Source organism: Pristiophorus japonicus, chromosome 2 (genome assembly GCF_044704955.1).
Source record: "Pristiophorus japonicus isolate sPriJap1 chromosome 2, sPriJap1.hap1, whole genome shotgun sequence".
In the NCBI taxonomy this organism is placed as follows: domain Eukaryota; kingdom Metazoa; phylum Chordata; class Chondrichthyes; family Pristiophoridae; genus Pristiophorus; species Pristiophorus japonicus.
In genome coordinates this window covers 130208961-130222464 of record NC_091978.1, presented here as the reverse complement: position 1 = coordinate 130222464, position 13504 = coordinate 130208961, and the positions used below count along the sequence as shown (strand labels likewise).

The window sequence follows — 13504 nt, the reverse complement described above, 5'->3', positions numbered from 1 at the left end:
ATCCTGAGTGGAGCTAAATTACAGGACAAATGGGAATCTGTTCAACTTCCGCCGCCTCCGGACCCGTTCCAAGGTCGTCCCATCTTACATCATCGAACTACAGTACACAGACGACGCCTGCGTCTGTGCACACTTGGAGGCCAAACTCCAAGCCATCGTCGACACCTTCACCGAGGCGTACGAGAGCATGGGCCTTACACTAAACAACCGTAAGACAAAAGTCCTCTATCAACCTGCCCATGCCACACAACACTGCTCCCCGGTTATTAAAATCCACGACGAGGCCTTGAACAACGTGGACCATTTTCCATACCTCGGGAGCCTACTGTCAACAAGGGCAGACATCGACGACGAGGTCCAACACTGCCTTCAGTGTGCCAGTGCAGCCTTCAGTCACCTGAGGAAGAGAGTGTTTGAAGACCAGGACCTCAAACCCGACACCAGACTCATGGTCAACAGAGCAATGGTGATACCCGCCCTCCTATATGGCTCAGAGACATGGAATATGTACAGCAGGCACCTCAAAACACTAGAGTACCATCAATGCTGCCTCCACAAGATCCTGCAAATCCATTGGCAGGATAGGCGCACCAACGTCAGTGTCCTCGCTTAGGCCAACATCCCCAGCAGCGAAGCACTGACCATGCTCGATCAGCTCCGGTGGACAGGCCACATCACCCGCATGCCTGACACGAGACTCCCAAAACAAGCGCTGTACTTGGAGCTCGGACACGGCAAGCGAGCCCCAGGTGGGCAGGGGAAATGCTTCAAGGACACTCTCAAAGCCTCCTTGAAAAAATGTAACAAACCCACCGACACCTGGGAATCCCTGGCCCAAGACCGCCCAAAGTGGAGGAAAAGCATCCGGAAGGTGCTGAACATCTCGAGTCCCTTCACCGAGAGCAAGCTGAAGCCAAGCGTCGACAGCAGAAGGAGCGAGTGGCAATCCAGGCATCCCACCCACCCGTTCCTTCAACCACCGTTTGCCCCACCTGTGACAGAGACTGTAGGTCCCGCATCAAACTATTCAGTCACCTGAGAACTCATTTCTAGAGTAAAGCAAGTCATCCTCGACTCCGAGGGAATGCCTATGATGATATGATGATCACAATGGGTGGAGATTTCCCACAGTACTCACTTTAAACTATTCTAATTTGTATCCTGCTTCAACATAAAGAGATTTTGCTGTACAGGTTTGTATTCTCATCAGCCATATTCCAGATCTTGTAAAGATTTGCCCAGTTAATCAATTTCATGGAAATAAATAATTCTATGAAAGTGCTGATTTATAACAATATTTAATTGAAAGGGGTTATGGGATCTTGCTATTGCTGATTCAAGAAAGTTCACAAATGTCCTTTAAAAAGGCAAATTAGATCCAGTCAATTGCCATCAAAGGGACATGATCACTGTGCTATGGAGGAAGAATTAATACAACACGAGTGGAAACATGCACAATGAATATAATCATGTTAGTCAATGAGAAAAAAGACTTTGGTTTACAATGCAGAAGAACCCTTTTCAAGGGCAAACATGTATCTTTAAAATAGCTAATCATGAAAACAAAACTTTTTGAACTGTATTTTTCTCCTCGCGTTGGAAGAGGGTCAGGGAGAGACTTCTGCAACAAATGCGCCATGATCCCGACCCGACTGATTATTTATGTACACTGGGTTCTCGGCAGGAATCGCACCAGCAAGGTGGAGCCCTCTGCTGCCGGAAGCAAAATTCAGCGTCAAAGGAAGAGGATCACTTAAAAGGAGGAGGCATAAGGGCCCCAATTTTTTTTTTTATTTCAAAAAGAATTCTCCATGAGCCACAAGACTTCTTTGATAAGGTAAGGGGGCCTTACAAGGGAGAGATGCCTACTATTGGACCCTTTTCTTCCAACATGCTGCCCAGCAGAACTACAGATGTTGCCCAAGAGCCTACTGCAATTCCCCACCTGGCAGTCCCTGTGGGTGATGGTGGCAAGGGCGGGAGGAAAGGTAATCAGTTGCTTTGATAAGCCCACCACCCTACCATCGTGTGTAAAGAGGTACCTGGTGACCTACCCTATTGGAGTGAGGGGTTGGGGGACTGATGATTTAGGTTAGTGCGGGAGGAGGCAGTAGCCCTCCATGCCCAATTTGTCTCCTGTTTTTACTTTAAAAAAAACATTTCCCTTGGGGGCAACTTTGTTCCCTTTGCGAGTCATGACCTTTGTATTCAGTTTTTTTGGTGGCGCGGGAGGGGCGGCTTTCTCAAGGCCCAGAACAGGGCCTATGCCTGTTTTCAGAGGCCAGCTGAATAACATTTCCATGGCGGCCTGGAATCGCCCCAAGACACACCTACAAATTAGCTGTGCAATGTTGTTGGGATGAGCATAAAAAGCCCACTGACCCCCAACCCATGAACAAATTTGTTGGGAGAGTTCAAAGGGTCAGAAACATGACAGGTCTGGGTTCCACCCCAAATTGAACCCCTTTCTTTATCACAATCATATCACAGTTCAGCCCTCCCCACCCAAAATTACAATGTTTAACATTATCTGTCAAACTAATGTGGAAAATTGTATTACTTCATTCCCCAATACAAGTAACCCATCCATGTTGATTAGACTCTTTCCCCAAATGTAGTACAGACATCCAGCAAGGAATAGCAATCCTCTGCTGGTGAAAAATTGAGTTACTTGGTCCATTTTGCATAGCACAACAGCACATTTAGCAAAGCTGTCCTTGTGATCAAACTGTTAAAATAATATTTTAAAATGTAAATTCATTGATATGTTGGTAGACTAAGGCACTGCAACCAGAGAAAGACACAACAGAGGTTTGCACTGTTCGCTATATGGTGACCACCCAGTCTCACCTGGGATACACAGGGTTGGCACATAGTGAATGCTGGGCACTTCCCTTCAGGGAATGAAGTTAAATAGGGGGCAAGTCAACTATGATAGTCACAAACTAGAGGATCATGCAAGGGTGAACAAAAAAAGGGGACATCTTAACAATTAAAGCATATGATTCAAATGGAACTTTGTTTTGATCTTTAATGTAACTATAACAAAATAAAATGTTAATATGCAGCTGAAGAAAGAAAATTACTGAAACTTCTCAATAACAGAACAGTACAATTAGTACTTTCAAATTCTTTCATTAATTATGTCCTGAATATAACACACCAAAACTTCAATGATTATGAAAAAAAATTGTTAACTGCTGCAGAAAATAGCACTCAGTGGAGTTAATGAAAGAACCTACACTGTTAAAAGCCAGAACTGAAGTACAGGCTAAGAGTTCCTTTCCAGTTATCAAAGTAAACACAACAAAGGAAGACAGATCTGAGAATAGTAAAATTGGCACTTACTATTTACTTTATAAAAAATGCAATTTAATCCTGATGTAGCAATGTCTTCGTCTAGTCCATTTTCATTGCTACAAGTTACAAACTTTAAAAAAAATATACTTAGACATTAAAAAAGCACTAAACATACAAGACCTTTTCTATTGGTGCAAAATTCCATCCATCCTATAAATTTTACTTATTTGTTTCTAGCCCATTTTTGCAAGATATTTTCTCCACTGCCTACTACTCCCTAGCTGAGCAGTCAGGCAAATAATTTGTTCATTGGTCATTCCTTAAGTGACTCAAACTTGCTGGGTTTGAAATACCTTCCAGTCCTTCACTGCCCCACCTCCCCCTGCCCCACCCACCCACCTCACCAGTTCCTTTTGCCTATACTGCGCTTGTAGGCTCACCCCAAACCGAGATTGGGAAATATGCAGTGAGATATTTAATTTTCTCCTTCTATACTGTGCTATAGCACAACTATTTGGTGGACTATCATGACTCAGCGACTCCCCTGCAATGCAGTGTAATAGTGCAGTATGTCATCGCTAATTACCCTAGGGGACCAATAATCAACCATGTGATGTGGGACTTGAGTCACGTATAGGTCAGATTGGGTAAGTGTGGCAGCAGGCCAGATTATCAGATCTATTAAATTTAATTTCACAAATTGCCATGTTGTGATTTGAATTTACAATTTCTGAATTGCTAGTCCAGTACCATAATCACTAAGATATGTATCCTTCCTTTAGTTTTCATTAAATAACCCTTTCTATATTGAATAATGATAATTAACAAAACGTAAACAGCACTTTCCAAATGATTTTTTTCCCTGCCCCCTCCCAAGTTAGGGAAATAATTCATAATGTTATCTTTAGATATAAAGAGGGAACATTCCAGTCTGCAGACATTCATTGATGGTTTAATTATCTGATGTGCATTAAGTATGCTTAAGTGTCATAGGAAGAAATTCTTCGCCAGAATAGTATGCTTCCCTCACCAATAAAACATAGAGCATACTAACTGCAGGTTATACGTTCTCAGCAGCAGTATTTTATTTATACCACCTGGCTGCAATTGGGTGTATCAATCAAGGAGAGTGCTTACAAGTATAAACAAAGCTGCACTCCTGGTATTTAAAACGTAATACTCTGAATAAACGGTTCCTTTTCAGAATGGTAGGCAGTGACTAGTGGGGTACCGCAAGGTTCAGTGCTGGGACCCCAGTTATTTACAATATACATTAATGATTTAGACCAAGGAATTGAATGTAATATCTCCAAGTTTGCAGATGACACTAAGCTGGGTGGCAGTATGAGCTGTGAGGAGGATGCTAAGAGGCTGCATGGTGACTTGGACAGGTTAGGTGAGTGGGCAAATGCATGGCAGATGCAGTATAATTTAGATAAATGTGAGGTTATCCACTTTGGTGACAAAAGCAGGAAGGCAGAATATTATCTGAATGGTGACAGATTAGGAAAAGGGGAGGTGCAACGAGACCTGGGTGTCATGGTACATCAGTCATTGAAGGTTGGCATGCAGGTACAGCAGGCGGTGAAGAAAGCAAATGGCATGTTGGCCTTCATAGCGATGGATTTGAGTATAGGAGCAGGGAAGTCTTACTGCAGGTGAACATGGCCTTGGTGAGGCCACATCTTGAATGTTGTGTACAGTTTTGGTCTCGTAATCTGAGGTTCATCAGACTGATTCCCAAGATGGCAAGACTGATAAATGAAGAAATACTGGATCAACTAGGCTTATATTCACTGGAATTTAGAAGAATGAGAGGGGATCTCATAGAAACATATAAAATTCTGACGGGATTGGACAGGTTAGATGCAGGAAGAATATTCCCGATGTTGGGGAAGTCCAGAACCAGGAGTCACAGTCTAAGGATAAGGGGTAAGCCATTTAGGACTGAGATGAGGAGAAACCTCTTCACTCAAAAGAATTGTGAACCTGTGGAATTCTCTACCGCAGAGAGTTGTTGATGCCAGTTCGTTAGATATATTCAAGAGGGAGTTAGATATGACCCTTACGGCTAAAGGGATCAAGGGGTATGGAGAGAAAGCAGGAATGGGGTACTGAAGTTGCATGATCAGCCATGATCATACTGAATGGTGGTGCAGGTTCGAAGGACCGAATGGCCTACTCCTGCACATATTTTCTATGTTTTTATGTTACCATTGGTCTTGTCACTGTGCTTTGGTTTGGAAGGCAATGTAACAGATACATATATCTGTTTGATGACTGTGGGCTGCATTTTCCGTGGTGGGTCGCGTGGGAAAGTTGTTTTTTTTGGCAGCGGGTCATCTTGCTCCCACACGCCTTTCAAATAGGTGCGTCAGGTGCAGCCGACCCGATCTGCAGAGGCGGGGGACCCAACTGAAATCATTACAAGATACTTGACAGGCATTTAAGAGCCTTTCCCCCCGTACTTTGTAAATTTCCCTGCATGGTCATGGGATTCATGCAGCTCTGGAACCACGTATAAACCTGAGACAGGTGTTCTGTGGCCATTACTCCGGCTGATTACATGACAGCATGGAAAACAAACTAAAATAAAAACACGCTGATTAAATCAGCTAACGGATTGATGAAGATTCTGTTCTAATTGAAAAGCTACTGGTAAATGTTAATTTTTCACTAGCCATTCTCGACTGTTGACTTCCAACTCAATAGTAATTGCAGTGAATTGATCTGCACTGTAAAAAATGAAGTATACCATTTAAATACATGCGTGTGTCATTTCTGGACAGGTTTTTCCTCACATTACACTGTGATTGTCCAGGTACACATTAAATCAAGTCACCAACTGTAACAATTTCCTTCTCATCACTCATTCCACTGGTTCAATTTGCTTTCAGTCCCTGAATATGACTAATTCAATTTTTCAGTCTGAGACTTTAGGGTAAATTGCTGCAGAGGTTCTCTCACTTATCCATTGTTAACTTCAAGGGAAGAGCTGCAGAAATCCCCAGAACACATTGTAAGCCCTGTTTGTCAGGGGTTCCGCAGCTTTTCAATAAGATTGTAAATCCACCCCTTTACAATTACATTTAAAATCTGCTATTATATATTACCTATACACACATTTTATTTGTTCCAGTTACTAATACAAAAGTCTATAGATTTGTGACTGAAGCACCAATAACTTCCCAATTATATGTACTTTTTAAATTTATGTTCTTGACCGTATTTGTGGATGCAGTCATATTATATAATGATAATATTTAAATATTTCTTTGTCACTCATTATTATATTATATTATTGTATAGTAAAGATTCAACATCCACTATGTTAAATTAAACTTAAAATGTAACGTACATAAGAACATAAGAAATAGGAGCAGGAGTAGCCCACCCGGCCCCTTGAGCCTGCTCCACCATTTAATAAGATCACGGCTGATCTGATCATGGACTCGGCTCCACTTCCCTGCCCGTTCCCCATAACCCTTTACTCCCTTATCATTCAAAAATCTGTCCATCTCCACCTTAAATATATTCAATGACCTGGCCTCCATAGCTCTCTAGGGAGAAAATTCCATAGATTTACAACCCTCAAAGAAGAAATTCCTCCTCATCTCAGTTTTAAATGGGCGGCCCCTTATTCTGAGACTATGTCCCCTAGTTTTAGTTTCCCCTATGAGTGGAAATATCCTCGCTGCATCCACCTTGTCGAGCTCCCTCATTAACTTATACGTTTCGATAAGATCACCTCTCATTCTTCTGAACTCCAATTAGTATAGGCCCAACCTACTCAACCTATCTTCATAAGTCAACCCTCTCATCTCCGGAATCAACCTAGTGAACCTTCTCTGAACAGCCTCCAATGCAAGTATATTCTTCCTTAAACACGGAGTCCAAAACTGTACGCAGTACTCCAGGTGTGGCCGCACCAATACCCTGTACAGTTGCAGCAGGCCTTCTCTGCTTTTATACTCTATCCCCCTTACAATAAAGGCCAACATTCCATTTGCCTTCCTGATTACTTGCTGTACCTGCATCCGAACTTTTTCTGTTTCATGCGCAAGGACCCCCAGGTCCCTCTGTACTGCAACACTTTACAATTTTTCTCCATTTAAATTATAATTTGCTATTCTATTTTTTCTGCCAAAGTGGATAACCTCACATTTTCCCATATTATACTCCATCTGGCAAATTTTTGCCCACTCACTTGGCCTGACTATATCCCTTTGCAGATTTTTTGCTTCCGCCTCACAATTTGCTTTCCCACCCACCTTTGTATCATCAGCAAACTTGGCTACATTACACTCGGTCCCTTCATCCAAGTCATTAATATAGATTGTAAATAGTTGAGGCCCCAGCACCGATCCCTGCGGCACCCCACTAGTTACTGTTTGCCAACTGGAAAATGACCCATTCAGCCCGACACTGTGTGTCTTGTTCGTTAACCAATCCTCTATCCATGCTAATATGTTACTCCCAACATCATGAGCTTTTATCTTGTGCAGTAACCTTTTATGTGGAACCTTATTGAATGCCTTTTGGAAATCCAAATACACCACATCCACTGGTTCCCCCTTATCCACCGGTTCCCCCTTATCTACCCTGCTTGTTACATCCTCAAAGAACTCCAGCAAATTTGTCAAACATGATTTCCCTTTCATAAAACCATGCTGATTCTGTTTGATTGAATTATGCTTTTCCAAATGTCCCGCTACTGCTTCCTTAATAATGGACTCGAGCATTTTCCCAACGACAGATGTTAGGCTAACTGGTCTATAGTATCCTTCCCTTTTGTCTGCCTCCTTTTTTAAATAGGGGCATTACATTTGCGGTTTTCCAATCTGCTGGGACCGTCCCAGAATCCAGGGAATTTTGGTAAACTACAATCAATGCATCCACTATCTCTGCAGCTACTTCTTTTAAGACCATAGGATGTAAGCCATCAGGTCCCGGGGACTTGTCTGCCTTTATTCCCATTATTTTATCGAGTACTACTTCTTTAATAGACCCTTGATTATCCAGCATTGGGATGTTTTTAGTGTTTTCTACCGTGAAGACCGATACAAAATATTTGTTCAATGTCTCTGCCATTTCCCTGTTCTCTATTATTAATTCCCCAGTCTCATCCTCTAGGGGACCAACATTTACTTTAGCCAATCTTTTCCTTTTTTTGTACCTGTGGAAACTCTTACTATCTGTTTTTATATTCCGTGCTAGTTTACTTTCAGAATCTATCTTCCTCTATCATTTTTTTTAGTCATTCTTTCCTGGCTTTTAAAAGTTTTCCAATCCTCTGGCCTCCCACTAACTTTGGCCATATTGTATGCCCTTGTTTTCACTTTGATACCATCCCTTATTTCCTTAGTTAGCCACGGATGGTTATACCTTCTCTTAGTCTTTCCTTCCCATTGGGATATATTCTTGTTGCAAGTTATGAAATATCTCCTAACATGTCTGCCACTGCTCATCAACCGTCCAATTCTTTAATCTATTTTCCCAGACCACTTTAGCCAACTCTGCCCTCATACCTTTGTAGACTCCTTTATTTAAGCTAAGGACACTGGTTTGAGATCCAACTTTCCAACTGAATTTGAAATTCAACTATTTTATGGTCCTAGAGGATCCTTTACTAGATCCTTTATTAATCCTGTCTCAGTACACAATACCAGATCTAAGATAGCCTGGTTGGTTCCGCAACCTAGCAACATAGAAAATAGGTGCAGGAGTAGGCCATTCGGCCGTTGGAGCCTGCACCACCATTCAATATGATCATGGCTGATCATGAAACTTCAGTAACCCATTCCTGCTTTCTCTCCATACCCCTTGATCCCTTTAGCTGTAAGGGCCACATCTAACTCCCTTTTGAATATATCTATCGAACTGGCCTCAACAACTTTCTTTGGTAGAGAATTCCACAGGTTCACAATTCTCTGAGTGAAGGAGTTTCTCCTCATCTCGGTCCTAAATGGCTTACCCCTTATCCTTAGACTGTGACCTATTGTTCTGAACTTCCCCAACATCGGGAACATTCTTCCTGCATCTAACCTGTCCAATCCCGTCAGAATTTTATATGTTTCTATGAGATCCCCTCTCATTCTTCTAAATTCCAGTGAATATAAGTCCAGTCTTTCCTCATAGGTCAGTACTGCCATCCCGGGAATCAGTCTGGTGAACCTTCGCTGCACTCCTTCAATAGCAAGAATGTCCTTCCTTAGATTAGGAGACCAAAACTGTACACAATATTCAAGGTCTGGCCTCACCAAGGCCCTGTACAACTGCAGTAAGACCTCCCTGCTCCTATACTCAAATTCTCTCGCTATGAAGGCAAACATGCCATTTTCTTTCTTCGTCGCCTGCTGTATCTGCATGCCAACTTTCAATGACTGATGTACCATGACACCCGGGTCTTGTTGCACCTCCCCTTTTCCTAATCTGTCACCATTCAGATAATATTCTGCCTTCCTGTTTTTGCCACCAAAGTGGATAACCTCACATTTATCTACATTATACTGCATCTTCCATGCATTTACCCACTCACCTAACCTGTCCAAGTCACCATGCAGCCTCTTAGCATCCTCCTCACAGCTCACACTGCCACCCAGCTTAGTGTCATCTGCAAACTTGGAGATATTACATTCAATTCCTTGGTCTAAATCATTAATGTATATTGTAAATAGCTGGGGTCCCAGCACTGAACTTTACGGTACCCCATTAGTCACTGCCTGCCATTCTGAAAATGACCCATTTATTCCTACTCTTTGCTTCCTGTCTGCCAACCAGTTCTCTATTCACGTCAATACATTACCCCCAATGCCATGTGCTTTAATTCTGCACACTAATCTCGTGTGGGACATTGTCAAAAGCCTTTTGAAAGTCCAAATACACCACATCTACTGGTTCTCCCTTGTCCACTCTACTCGTTACATCCTCAAAAAATTCTAGAAGATTTGTCAAGCATGATTTTCCTTTCATAAATCCATGCTGACTTGGACCGGTCCTGTCACTGCTTTCCAAATGCATTGCTATTACATCTTTAATAATTGATTCCAACATTTCCCCCACTAACGATGTCAGGCTACCCGGTCTATAATTCCCTGTTTTCTCTTTCCCTCCTTTTTATAAAAGTGGGGTTACATTAGCTACCCTCCAATCCATAGGAACTGATCCAGAGTCTATAGAATATTGGAAAATGACCACCAATGCATCCACTATTTCTAGGGCACTTCCTTAAGTACTCTGGGATGCAGATTATCAGGCCCTGGAGATTTATCGGCCTTCAATGCCATCAATTTCCCCAACACAATTTCCTGACAAATAAGGATTTCCTTCAGTTCCTCCTTCTCGCTAGACCCTCGGTCCCCTAGTATTTCCGTAAGGTTATTTGTGTCTTCCTTAGTGAAGACAGAACCAAAGTATTTGTTCAATTGGTCTGCCATTTCTTTGTTCCCCTTTATAAATTCACCTGATTCTGACTGCAAGGGACCTACATTTGTTTTCACAAATCTTTTTCTCTTCACATATAGAAGTTTTTGCAGTCAGTTTTTATGTTCCCTGCAAGCTTACTCTCATACTCTATTTTCCCCCTACTAATTAAACCCTTTGTCCTCCTCTGCTGAATTCTAAATTTCTCCCAGTCCTCGGGTTTGCTGCTTTTTCTGCCCAATTTTTCTGCCTCTTCCTTGGATTTAACACTATCCCTAATTTCCCTTGTTAGCCACGGTTGAGCCATCTTCCCCATTTTATTTTTACGCCACACAAGGATGTACAATTGTTGAAGTTCCTCCATGTGATTTTTAAATGTCTGCCATTGCCTATCCACCGTCAATCCTTTGAGTATCATTCGCCAGTCTATCCTAGCCAATTCACGGCTCATACCATCGAAATTACCTTTCTTTAAGTTTAGGACCCTAGTCTCTGAATTAACTGTGTCACTCTCCATCTTAATGAAGAATTCTACGATATTATGGTCACTCTTCCCCAAGGGCCCTTGAACAACAAGATTGCCAATTAATCCACTCTCATTACACAACACCCAGTCTAAGATGGCCAGCTCTCTACTTGGTTCCTCGTCATATTGGTCTAGAAAACCATCCTTTATACACTCCACGAAATCCTCCTCCACCGTATTGCTACCAGTTTGGTTAGCCCAATCTATATGTAGATTAAAGTCACCTATGATAACTGCTGTACCTTTATTGCACGCATTCCTAATTTCCTGTTTGATGCCATCCCCAACCTCACTACTACTGTTTGGTGGTCTATACACAACTCCCACGAGCGTTTTCTGCCCTTTGGTGTTCCGCAGCTCTACCCATACAGATTCCACATCATCCAAGCTAATTTTCTTCCTTACTATTGCATTAGTCTCCTCTTTAACCAGTAATGCTACCCCACCTCCTTTTCCTTTCTCTCTATCCTACCTGAATATTAAATAACCCTGGATGTTGAGTTCCCAGCCTTGGTCACCCTGGAGCCATGTCTCCGCAATCCCAATTACAACATATCCGTCAACAGCTATCTGCGCAGTTAATTCATCCATCTTATTACGAATGCTCCTCGCATTGAGACACAAAGCCTTCAGGCTTGTTTTTTTAAACATGCTTTGTCCTTTTTGAATTATGTTGTAATGTGGCCCTTTTTGATTTTTGCCCTTGATTTCTCTGCCCTCCACGTTTCCTTATCTCCTTTCTATCTTTTGCTTCTGCCCGCATTTTACTTCCCTCTGTCTCCCTGCACAGATTCCCATCCTCCTGCCATATAGTTCAAGGAAACTATCCCGGATACACTCAATGATCTCTTCCTGAAGGCTACCCTGGCCAATTTGCTTTGTCCAATCAATATGAAGGTTAAAATCGCCCATGATTATTACCGTTCCTTTTTTTACAAGCCTCCATTATTTCTTGATTTATACTCCATCCAACAATGTAGCTACTGTTAGGGGGTCTATAGACTACGTCCATCAATGACTTTTTCCCCTTATTATTCCTTATCTCTACCCAAACTGACTCAACATATTGATCTTCTGAGCCAATATCGTTTCTCACTTACATACTGATCCCATCCTTTATTAACTGTGCTACCCCACCTCCTTTTCCTTTCTGTCTGTCCTTCCGAATTGTCAAAATACCCCAGAATATTTACTTCCCAGTCCAGGTCACCTTGCAACCACGTCTCTGTAATGGCTATCAGATCATACCCATTTTGTATCTATTTGTGCTGTCAACTCATCTATTTTGTTGCGAATGCTACTTGCATTCAGATAAAGAGGTTTTAATTTGCTTTAGTACCATTTTTTCTTGCTTTGACCTCACTTTCTGATTCACCCTGTATGTTTATACATTCTATCCCTTCTTGGCATGCTCTGGTTTTCATTTCCCCCAGTGCAACCTTGCTCTATTCCCTTTCCCTTACTCTGACTTTTTAAATTTCGCTCACCTGAATCCTCTTGGATCCTCTCGGCTTAAAGCACATCATGAATGACGTCACCACGCCCGCTCCATCTAATTGGGCCAGGTAACGCGCTGGGCAGAGTTAATAGGCCCCATTAAGGGAAGTTCATTTTGTACAGCAGGCCGGAGCTAGCAGCGGGGTCGCGACCCGCCAGTGACACCGGCCACACGGGACCCGCCAAGGTAAGGAAAATTTCGGCCCATATGTTTACCTTTTCTATACATGCAAGTACACCTTTTGTTAGGAGACCTATTTCCCTGGAATGCAGGGCTGGTGTAAATTAGATGAGCTGACGGCACAAATAGAAATAAATGTATATGATCTGATCGCCATTAGAAAGACATGGTTGCAAGGTGACCAAGGCTAGGAACTGAATATTCAGGGGTATTTGACATTTCAGAAGGATAGGCAGGAAGGAAAAGGAGGTGGGGTAGCTGTTAATAAAGGATGAGATCAGTGCAGTAGTGAGAAATGATATTGGCTCAGAAGATCAAGATGTAGAATCAGTTTGGTTGGAACTAAGAAATAATAAAGGAAAGACGTCATGGTGGCAGTAGTCTATAGGCCTCCTAACAGTAGCTAAACAGTCACAGCCCTCTGGGGTAGGGAAAGCCAATTCCAGCGGTACCCTACTCCTGAAAAAATGTCGAGAACATGAACTTGTTATCGCCAACACTTTGTTCCGCCAGAGGGACAAAGACAAGGCATCGTGACAACACCCTCGCTCCAAACACTGGCAACTGCTCGACTATGT

General features: G+C 42.4%; 1 protein-coding gene across 4 annotated transcripts in view; it reads right to left on the bottom strand.

Annotated features, from left to right (window-relative positions):
* rnf180a (ring finger protein 180a) overlaps nt 1-13504 on the bottom strand; it is a 287825-nt gene that overhangs the window by 191458 nt on the left and 82863 nt on the right. The window lies entirely within an intron of this gene.